This window comes from Staurois parvus, unplaced genomic scaffold (genome assembly GCF_062004578.1).
Source record: "Staurois parvus isolate SC_StPar_1 unplaced genomic scaffold, SC_StPar_1.0 ptg000233l, whole genome shotgun sequence".
Classification (NCBI taxonomy): Eukaryota; Metazoa; Chordata; class Amphibia; order Anura; family Ranidae; genus Staurois; species Staurois parvus.
The window spans coordinates 4,082,246-4,093,818 of NW_028318029.1; the positions used below are offsets into that span (position 1 = coordinate 4,082,246).

At 43.5% G+C, this 11,573-nt stretch overlaps 1 long non-coding RNA gene across 1 annotated transcript in view; it reads left to right on the forward strand.

Moving 5' to 3' along the window:
- The window catches only part of LOC149460205 (uncharacterized), a 45,193-nt gene that overhangs the window by 15,731 nt on the left and 17,889 nt on the right, over positions 1-11,573 (forward strand). The gene's annotated exons all lie outside the window — the stretch shown is intronic.

An 11,573-nucleotide genomic window follows, 5' to 3' on the forward strand; every position in this document is an offset into this window, starting at 1 on the left:
AACCCCAATTGGAACCTTTATTGCTACTATGGTCACAATTCCCTCCAGATTCTCGCATGAGTTAAGACAGTCACATGACCACATCTTGTATGCAATACTGAAAATGACAAATCGATTTGACTAGTATGGTGAATTTCCCATCAATTGGCAAAAAACTCCAGAAATCAAACATCACCAAACATGACACTCTGGGCAAAGCTGATTTACAAATCCTGCGACTTACAGTAAAGTTGACCATTTTAATGCAATTTTCAAGACATCTGACACAGATCTCTATGCAAATTGCCACTAAAGTAGTACATGTACTACTTAAGAAATCAGTGTTTGAAACGCACCCATGTGGTCGCTCTAATAGCAGACAATAGGGTGCGACTTTGCAGACGATTTACAACTTGCATGTTGTGCAAATCACATGCCAAGTCCCACTCAATGTGCACGCTATTGGAGCGTTCATATTGTTGTGGTTCAAACTTGGTTGGAGCCGCAAGTAATAATAGAGTAATGAATACACTACTTTTCATGCAATTTGCTGAGAGATCGGTGTCGATTGTCTTGCAAATTGCACTTGAAATCACCATGTACCCTAACTTTGAAATCATGCAACTTCTATGCAAGTCACATGATGTGACTGTGGTGTCAATAACACCACTTAGAAATCTGCTTTAATGTGACCGGGTAGCCCCCAGTAACATTGTTTGCGATTGCCATGCAATTGGCATTAGAGGCGACTTGCAAATCGTAGACCAAGTCGCACCCTATTGGCCACTGTAGGCTCTGTTCACATCCAATTGGATTGTGAACTCGTGCAACTTCACTGTAAGTTGGGCAATTGCCGCATCGGATTAGATGTGACAGTGGTGTTAGCCCCCAGTAACATTGTGTGCAATTTGCCATGCAAAGGGCAAGTTGCTGGCCATGCCAATCGCATGACAAGTCGCATCCAGGGTGTGCAATTTCAGGTGCGATTTGTGAATTGACATGGTACCTGATATTGGATATAATGAATGTGAATGTGAGTGTATTAACGTACGCCATTTGTTGCAGTGAGAGTTCAAAGGTATTTGAAGATTTTGGCCATTTATTAGCAATTTAACATCTAGACTCAAATAGAAATCGCAATGCTACACACAATTGAAAACACAACTAGTTAGTAATTCTCTAGAAAACACAGTAAAATTGGCAACATAAACAGTAATTTTCAATTGCATATAGTGTGAACGAAGCAGGAAAATTAACAAAGGAAATAAATCTTTGAAGGCGTGCGGTCTGCTTTGCATTTGGTGGAAAAATCCATACCAGTATTTGTGACAAGTTTGATGTGTGGATTCACCAACCAAGTCTTTTCTCTCTCGCTCACTCTTCTTTGTCTCACTGGCTCGCTCTTCTCTCTCGCTCACTCTTCTGTATGTCTCTCTTTATCACTCTTCAGTATGTTTTTCTCGCTCACTCTTCTTCATCTCACTGGCTCGCTCTTCTCTCTCTCTGTCAGCTCTTTGCTTGCCAAATCCTTCACAAAAGTGGGTTGAGTGTAAACCATCATTATCAAATCTATTAGTGCTCCAGGCTCTTATCTTACCCCATTGTATGACATTCACATAAGGTGCAGCTTTGAAGGTGTTTCAACAGACAAGGCCTCATTCTAATTCACATTTTAGGGATCACTTAGACAGAAAGCAAAGATGTTGCCAGAACATCTATTTGAAGACAGCCACACACGGAGATCATACTACTTCCTTGCCGTGGTTGGGATTCAAACCGACAACCCTAGAGTTGTGAGGCAGTAGTGCTAACCACTAATCCACGGAGCTACATTGCTAATCCAGCCTGTATTTCTGTGCTGTGAATCAATTTTAGGTCCCTGGGCAAGTTCAGTATAACTACCAGATATCTCCAATGTGACACAAATGTTGTGCTATGTTGTCAATTCACATGTATGATGGTTCTATGTATCCCAATACAAAGGATTGCAATACTAATACAGGCGTACCTCAGTTTACCAATGCCTCAGGGAACGTCATATTTGGGGTACAAATGCCAAACCATTTCAGTTAATTGGTCTGTTTACAAATGTTTGAATAATTTGGTATGGGCATGTGGCCTGGTATGGTTCAGGAGGGGGGGAGGCGCTCGCTTGTCCCCCCCCCCTTTCCTGACCTGCTGGGCTGTATGCTCAGATAAGTATCTGTTATGGATTTTGGGGGGTACCCCATGCTGTTTTTTATTTAATTTCAGCGTGGAGTTACCCCTTAACATCCATACGAGACCCGAAGGGCTTAGTATGGATGGGAGGGGGGACCCCACGCCGGGTTTTTTACAAATTGTTTATAATTCCCTGCAATACTTTTACATCAACTGTCAGTGGGGAACTCCGCCGACAGCTGAAACATGAGCGCTGCATTGGTTTTCACTACTAAAATGCTGCATGAGTTGATAACATAACTCATGCGGGATTGTAGCAGCGACAGCCATGTGTTAATGTTTCAACTGTCAGCGGGGTTCCCCACTGACAGCTGAATGTAAAAAAAAAAAAAAAAAAAGCGTGGGGTCCCCCCTCCCATCCATACCAAGCCCTTCGGATCTGGTATGGATATTAAGGGGGAACTCCACGCTGAAATAAAAAAAAAACAGCTTGGGGATCCCCCCAAAATCCATACCAGACCCTTATCCGAGCATGCAGCCCGGCAGGTCAGGAAAGGGGGGGGGACGAGCGAGCGCCCCCCCTCCTGAACTATACCAGGCCACCTGCCCTCAACATGGGGGGGTGCTTTGGGGAAGGGGGGCTCCCCCCCAAAGCACCTTGTCCCCATGTTAATGGGGACAAGGGCCTCTTCCGTTATTGGGATAATTGGTCAGCCATTTTTTGGGATTTTAGCATATTTTGTTTACCAGTAAAGTTGAAAATTTTTTGTTCCAAATTTACTGATAAAAAAAATGTGCCAAAATCCCAAAAAACAGCTGACCAATTAACCCACTAACGGCCCGAAAATCGTTCGATTTTCTTTTCGGCAGAAAAATTGGCCGATTTTAGACCCATCTATGGCCTGCTTTACATGGGTCTAAAATCGTCCGCAAAAAAAATCGGCTGATTTTCAGCCCGTTAGTGGGTTAATTGGTCAGCCATTTTTGGGGATTTTGCAACTTTTTTTAATTGGTAAATTTGGATAAAAATTGGCCGATTTTGCAGATCGGCCGATTTTAGCTGCAATGATCGGCAAATTGGCTGATCTTTTAACAGATAAATAATCTGCACATGAGCCATGACCTGCAAGAAAAAGAATAAAAAAAAAGAAGAAAAAGAAAAATGCAGGCCTTAGATGGGGCGAAAACTGACCGTTTTAAAAAAAAAAAATCGGTTGTTCAATGGGCCGACGTTACCACCAATGGTAAAAAAATTGTTCAATTTTCGCCCCATCTACGGCCTGCAAATATAATAGCGAAGTAATTACTTCTGTCCCTGCAGAGAGCTCCGCTATTATATTTGACATTAAAAAGTATAAAGGTTGCAACATTGTATCTATTTGTATCCGAATAAAAACATCTATATCCGGAATGGATACAAATGGATACAATGTTGCAGTCTCTATACTTTTTAATGTCAAATATAATAGCGGAGCTCTCTGCAGGGACAGAAGGAATGTTTCAGCTGTCATCGGGGTTTCCCACTGACAGCTGAATTTTAAATTATTTCCGTGAATTAAATAAATAATAAAAAAAACAGCGTGGGTCCCCCCTCTCATCCTTACCAAGCCCTTCAGGTCTGGTATGGATATTAAGGGGGAACTCCACGCTGAAATTTAAAAAAAAAACAGCGTGGGTCCCCCTCAATATCCATACCAGACCCTTATCCGAGCATGCAGCCCGGCAGGTCAGGAAAGGGGGGGGACGAGCGAGCGCCCCCCCCCCTCCTGAACCATACCAGGCCACATGCCCTCAATATGGGGGGGTGCTTTGAGGCAGGGGGGGCTCCCCCCCCCAAAGCACCTTGTCCCCATGTTGATGAGGACAAGGGCCTCTTCCCCACAACCCTGGCCGGTGGTTGTGGGGGTCTGCGGGCGGGGGGCTTATCAGAATCTGGAAGCCCCCTTTAACAAGGGGGCCCCCAGATCCCGGCCCCCCCCCTACGTGAACGAGTCTGCGGTACATGGTCCCGCAGACTCCTTCACAAAAAAACTAAGTGTGGTGTAAAAAAAACACAGTACAGGGTCTTTGACAAGTCCTTTATTAAAACAATGTCCCCCGAAGTAGATCCAACGTCAATCACGGCGGCGGCGGCGGCAGGGACCCGAAAAAAGAAAAAAAAAAAAGGTTCCGCTCCTGTCGGAGGCTTCCAGCCTTGTGAAGAAGAGGCTAGCTGACAGTTCTTATATAGGTATGGGGCGGGGCCAGCCGGGCACATCATCCCCGCCCCTTACCTATTTGAGAAATGTCACCCTGTCTCTCCACTGAGGCTAACTAGCTGAATGCAGGAGACAGTCTGACATTTCTTATATAGCTATGGGGCGGGGCCAGCCGGGAACAGCAAGCATGTGACATGGGGCGGGTCACTCGGATGATGTCCCCGGCTGGCCCCGCCCCATAGCTATATAAGAAATGTCAGACTGTCTCCTGCATTCAGCTAGTTAGCCTCAGCGGAGAGACAGGGTGACATTTCTCAAATAGGTAAGGGGTGGGGATGATGTGCCCGGCTGGCCCCGCCCCATACCTATATAAGAACTGTCAGCTAGCCTCTTCTTCACAAGGCTGGAAGCCTCCGACGGGAGCGGAACCTTTTTTTTTTTTTCTTTTTTCGGGTCCCTGCCGCCGCCGCCGTGATTGACGTTGGATCTACTTCGGGGGACATTGTTTTAATAAAGGACTTGTCAAAGACCCTGTACTGTGTTTTTTTTACACCACACTTTTTTTTTTTGTGAAGGAGTCTGCGGGAGCATCTACCGCAGACTCCTTCACGTAGGGGGGGGGCCGGGATCTGGGGGCCCCCTTGTTAAAGGGGGCTTCCAGATTCTGATAAGCCCCCCGCCCGCAGACCCCCACAACCACCGGCCAGGGTTGTGGGGAAGAGGCCCTTGTCCTCATCAACATGGGGACAAGGTGCTTTGGGGGGGGGGGGAGCCCCCCCTGCCTCAAAGCACCCCCCCATGTTGAGGGCATGTGGCCTGGTATGGTTCAGGAGGGGGGGGGGCGCTCGCTCGTCCCCCCCCTTTCCTGACCTGCCGGGCTGCATGCTCGGATAAGGGTCTGGTATGGATATTGAGGGGGACCCACGCTGTTTTTTTTTTTAAATTTCAGCGCGGAGTTCCCCCTTAATATCCATACCAGACCTGAAGGGCTTGGTATGGATGAGAGGGGGGACCCACGCTGTTTTTTTTTTTTTTTTTTTCTTTTTTTTTGGCGGACCTTTATTTTTACATTCAGCTGTCAAAATAAATATTATCTAGATCTTTGAAATAAGTAAAATCATAACAGAAATAATTATAAAGGATAAGAAACAAAAATAGAATCACTAAAACTAAGGAAATCTAGTTAGATTACATGAAGATATGCTTAGCGCTGTTTATTAAACACAATAGTCGCGAGCGAGTGCCGGCTGTCAGAGGAATCCACAATCAGATTCACTATTAGTCAGTGGCTAAAAAGCAAACGCCCATGGCAGAAGTCTAAAATGTGTTCTGCACATGCTCAGTTGTATCTGCCAAAGACACTGCACGGGCTTCTAGATTTTTACTGTGTCGATTTCCTTGAAAAAAACGATTTTTAACACATTCTTAATTTTTTTGGAAATAGCAGATATTGTTTAAAGTGAAGTCCTGATATTTGGCAAAGCAAATTTCTAAGTGAACATGTCTCTGCAGTGATTTTTCATGGTTTTAGACTTGCTTCTTAGCAAGTCTGTTTTGTGAGTCTGATTTCGGGCGTGTGTCTTTTTGTGAATTAGATTGGGCATCTGCTTATGGGCTCTGCTCAATAGTGAATTAGGTTGCAGGGTAAAAAATGACGGACGCCCATGAAAATTGGGCTTAAGCCCATAAATATGCGCCCACGCCCAATAGTGAATCAGGGCCTTGGTGTCTTCTGCGAACTGTGTGCTTCAGCATGTGCTGAACCCGCTCTGTCATTTTACACGGCTTACCACTTCGTGGCCGAGTTGCTTCCACTTTGTTATAATACCACTAACAGTTGATCGTGGGATATTTAGTAACAAGGAAATTTCACAGATAGACTTATGACACAGGTGGCAACCTATCATGGTACCACTCTTCAATTCACTGAGCTCCTGAGAGTGACCCATCTTTTCAAAAATGTTTGTAGAAGCAGTCTGCATGCCTAGGTGCTTGATTTTATAGACGTGGCCATGGAGGTGATTGGAACACCTGAATACAATGATTTGGAGGGCTGGCCCAATACTTTTGGCAATATAGTGTATATTATTTTTGTTACAGAAAACGTTGGTACTTTTATGTGAATTATCTGGGTGTCTGTGCATCACAAATGGCTATTATACAGTGGGGCAAAAAAGTATTTAGTCAGCTACCAATTGTGCAAGATCTCCCACTTAAAAAGAAGAGAGAGGCCTATAATTGGCATCATAGGTAGACCTCAACTATGAGAGAAGAAATGAGAAAAAAAATCCAGACAATCACATTTGGAAAGAATTTATTTGCAAATGATGTATTATTATGAAAATAAGTATTTAGTCACCTACAAACAAGCAAGATTTCTGGCTCTCACAGACCTGTACCTTCTTCTTTAAGAGGCTCCTCTGTCCTGCACTCATTACCTGTATCAATGGCACCTGTTTGAACTTGTTATCAGTATAAAAAACACCTGTCCACAACCTCAGTCACACTCCAAACTCCACTATGGTGAAGACCAAAGAGCTGTCGAAGGACACCAGAAACAAAATTGTAGACCTGCACCAGGCTGGGAAGACTGAATCTGCAATAGGGAAGCAGCTTGGTGTGAACAAATCAACTGTGGGAGCAATAATTAGAAAATGGAAGACATACAAGACCACTGATAATCTCCCTCAATCTGGGGCTCCACGCAAGATCTCACCACGTGGGGTCAAAATGATCAAAAGAACGGTGAGCAAAAATCCCAGGACCACACGGGGGGACCTGGTGAATGACCTGCAGAGAGCTGGGACCAACGTAACAAAGGCTACTTTCAGTAACATACTACGCCGCCAGGGACTCAGATCCTGCAGTGCCAGACGTGTCTTCCTGCTTAAGCCAGTACATGTCCGGGCCCGTCTGAAGTTTGCTAGAGAGCATTTGGATGATCCAGAAGAGGATTGGGAGAATGTCATATGGTCAGATGAAACCAAAATAGAACTGTTTGGTAGAAACACAACTCGTCGTGTTTGGAGGAGAGAGAATGCTGAGTTGCATCCAAAGAACACCATACCTACTGTGAAGCATGGGGGTGGCAACATCATGCCTTGGGGCTGTTTCTCCACAAAGGGACCAGGACGACTGATCCATGTACAGGACAGAATGAATGGGGCCATGTATCGTGAGATTTTGAGTGCAAACCTCCTTCCATCAGCAAGGGCATTGAAGATGAAACATGGCTGGGTCTTCCAACATGACAATGATCCCAAACATACCGCCCAGGCAATGAAGGAGTGGCTTCGTAAGAAGCATTTCAAGGTCCTGGAGTGGCCTAGCCAGTCTCCAGATCTCAACCCCATAGAAAACCTTTGGAGGGAGTTGAAAGTCCGTGTTGCCCAGCGACAGCCCCAAAACATCACTGCTCTAGAGGAGATCTGCATGGAGGAATGGGCCAACATACCAGCAACAGTGTGTGCCAACCTTGTGAAGACTTACAGGAAACGTTTGACCTCTGTCATTGCCAACAAAGAATATATAACAAAGTATTGAGATGAACTTTTGATATTGATCAAATACTTATTTTCCACCATAATTTGCAAATAAATTCTTTCCAAATCAGCCAATGTGATTGTCTGGATTTTTTTTCTCATTTTGTCTCTCATAGTTGAGCTCTACCTATGTCAATTACAGGCCTCTCTCAGCTTTTTAAGTGGGAGAACTTGCACAATTGGTGGCTGACTAAATACTTTTTTGCCCCACTGTATTATGTGTTGTGCCTGGGTTCACACTGATGTGGTGAGGAATTTGCAGCGTTTTCTGTGTAAATTCCGCACCCGGTTCATGCAAACCACTGCGTGTATGTTAACACCACCCTGTAAACGGTCTGCAAAATGTGGTGCGATGTGCAGAATCTGATTGCATAGGTGTGAATATCCATGAGATCCGATTCTAGTGCAGACCAGAAGAAAGGTCCTGCACCTTTCTGATGTGGTGCGATTGGAGCCATACAAAATGTATGGTTCCAATTGCACTGCACACAGTTCGCATGTGAATTGCACAGGAATGCAGTGTGGTTCCTGTGCGAATCACATGCAATATACCTCACTGCATATGTGTGAACCCTGACAAAAAGTGACTTGTGTAAATAATTTATTTTAGAATCAAGTCATTATTCACATAGATCTGATTTGTGTGTTCTTAAAGGATTTTTTTGGCTAAAAGTTAATTCAGAATTATTAATTAAGGCAGTAAATGGTTTTTTTTAAGTTGTTATATTAGGACATATCTTTAACTGACGAAATTAATTGTCCAGGCGTTTCCTGGCACATTTCTTGTAGTCAGATTTTATCTACCCGCAGTTTGTATGCATATGCAGGAATGTATATGTTTCACTCCTGAGGAAGCGGAAAATACCGCAAAATGTGTAGACTAAATTGGATAGTAATTGTATGGCTTCTTTGATATTGTAATTTTTTTGCTTGCCATTACAAATGTACTGAGCCCACTCATTTTGAAACGGTGTGGACTTTAAATTTTTATTGTACAAAATATCATTTTAACTGATATACTGTCAATATTGGATATTCCCATTGGTGCATACGGTATTTAAAGTCACGTGTATTCTATTTGGCATTTTTTCTAAGGTTAAAAGGAACCTGAGACTATAGGTTAAGAGAGTGTAAAAATACTCTGCATGAAGCGCACAGATGTGTCCCAAAGGAAACAAGTGAAATAGTAAATAGTGTCAACTATAATTAGTGGTAAAAACTGACTGCTGCCATGGTAAAAACACATAGGTTTGTGAAGAGTATAGACAGGAGCCAGGCGCTGTGCAGTTTTTGGTCATATAAAACACCCTATGTGGAGGTGTGCCTTAAATAACAAATCGCAGAATAAATTATAAACCACCAGCCTGTGGCTTTAAAAAGCCAGGTTCCAAGATGGACGGTCTGTCCGCTCAGGGGGGCGCAGTGGAAGAGTTGAATGCCTGTCAGTGCAGGGACTACGTGTACCCAATGTCGGGGTGACGTCACCACGATGTAGAAGGAGACGGAGGGCAGGAACCGGCCGCCTCCTCCTCCTAAGCTGCGGCTCCAGTGTGAGTTCCTGCCTGCTGTCTTCTTCTTGGAACCTGGCTTCTTAAAGCCAGAGGCTGGTGGTTTATATTTTATCCTGTGAATTATTAAACGCACACCTCCATATAAAGTGTTTTATATGACCAAAAACTACACAGCGCCTGGCTCCTGTCTATAAGAGAGTGTGAAGCATAGAGTGCAGGGGTGAGGATTAAGTAATGGACAGTGCTCAGTATTAGGAAATGCACAAAGTTCAGGAGTAACACACAGAGTTCAGGGATCATGGATAAGTAACACACAGAGTTTAGAGGTCAGGATTTAGCAACGCACATAGCTCAGGGGGCAGGATTATGTAACAGAGTTTTAGGGTCAGGAGTATCACACACGGAGTTGTTCAAGGGTCAGGATTAGGTAAAACAGAGTTCATAGGTCTGGAATAAAAATACAGAAATCCGAAATAAGTAACACACAGAGTTCGGGGGGTCAGAATTAGGTAACAGTTCAATGGTTAGGAGTAAGGAATACACAGAGTTCAGAGTCAGGATTAAGTAAAGCAGAGAGTTCCGAGATTAGGATTATGTAACATACAGTTGTGTTCAAAATAATAGCAGTGTGTTGAAAAAAGTGAATAAAGCTCAAAATCCTTCTAATAGCTTTTATTTCCATGCACACAAATACATTGGGAACACTACACATTCTATTCCAAATCAAAACATGAAGAAAAATATATCAAATTTGTGATGTTCTTCTTCAAACATTTTTCACTTTTCTTCCATTTCTTTAGATTTTGCTTTCCTTTGAATCACTTAATATTTAGTTGTATAAGCACTGTTTCAGATAACTGCTGTACATCTGTGTTGCATGGAGTCACCCAACTTCTGGCACCTGTGAACAGGTATTCCAGCCCAGGATTATTGGACTACATTCCATAGTTCTTCTCTATTTCTTGGTTTTGCCTCAGAAACTGCATTTTTGATGTCACCCCACAAGTTTTCTATTGGATTAAGATCCGGGGATTGGGCTGGCCACTCCATAACGTCCATCTTGTTGGTCTTGAACCAAGATGTTGCATGTTTACTGGTGTGTTTGGGGTCGTTGTCTTGTTGGAACACCCATTTCAAGGGCATTTCCTCTTCAGCATAAGGCAGCATGACCTCTTCAAGTATTCTGATGTTTTCAAACTGATCCATGATCCCTGGTATGCGATAAATAGGCCCAACACCGTAGTATGAGAAACATCCCCATATCATGATGCTTGCGCAACCATGCTTCACTGTCTTCACAGTGTACTGTGGCTGAATTCAGTGTTTGGGGGTCGTCTGACAAACTGTCTCCAGGCCACTAGACCCAAAAAGAACAATCTTACTTTCATCAGTCCACAAAATGTTGCGCCATTTCTCTTTAGGCCAGTCAATGTGCTCTTTGGCAAATTGTAACCTCTTCAGCACGTCTTTTTTTCAACAGTGGGACTTTGCGGGGGCTTCTTGCAGATAGCTTGGCTTCACATAGGTGTCTTCTAATTGTAACAGTACTCACAGGTAACTTTAGACCTTTGATCTTCCTGGAGCTGATTGCTGGCTAAGTCCTTGCCATTTTGGCTATTCTTCTATCCATTCGAATGGTAGTTTTTCGCTTTCTTTCACGTTTTTCAGGTTTTGGTTGCCATTTTAAAGCATTTGCGATCATTTTAGCTGAGCAGCCGATCATTTTCTGCACTTCTTTATATGTTTTCCCCTCTCCAACCAACTTTTTATTCAAGGTACGCTGTTCTTCTTAACAATGTCTGGAACGACCCATTTTCCTCAGAATTTCAGAGAGAAATGCACTGTAACCAGCATGTACAACATTTGCTGCCTTCCTTCCTTAAATAAGGGCAATAATTGCCACCTGTTTTTCAAAGAATGAATGACCTCACTAATAGAACTCCACACTGCTATTATTTTGAACATGCCCCTTTCAATTAGTGATTCAATTACACAGAATCAGCAGCATGCATGTCATGACTGTTGGGTCTGTTGGATTTCTATTACTCTACTACACCTGCTAGTAAATTATTTGCCATGTAGAAATATCATTTCTACCAAAACCAGTGATTGATCAGGTTAGTGATGTCTGACTGCTATTATTTTTAACACAACTGTACATAGTTCTGGGCTCAGGATTAGGT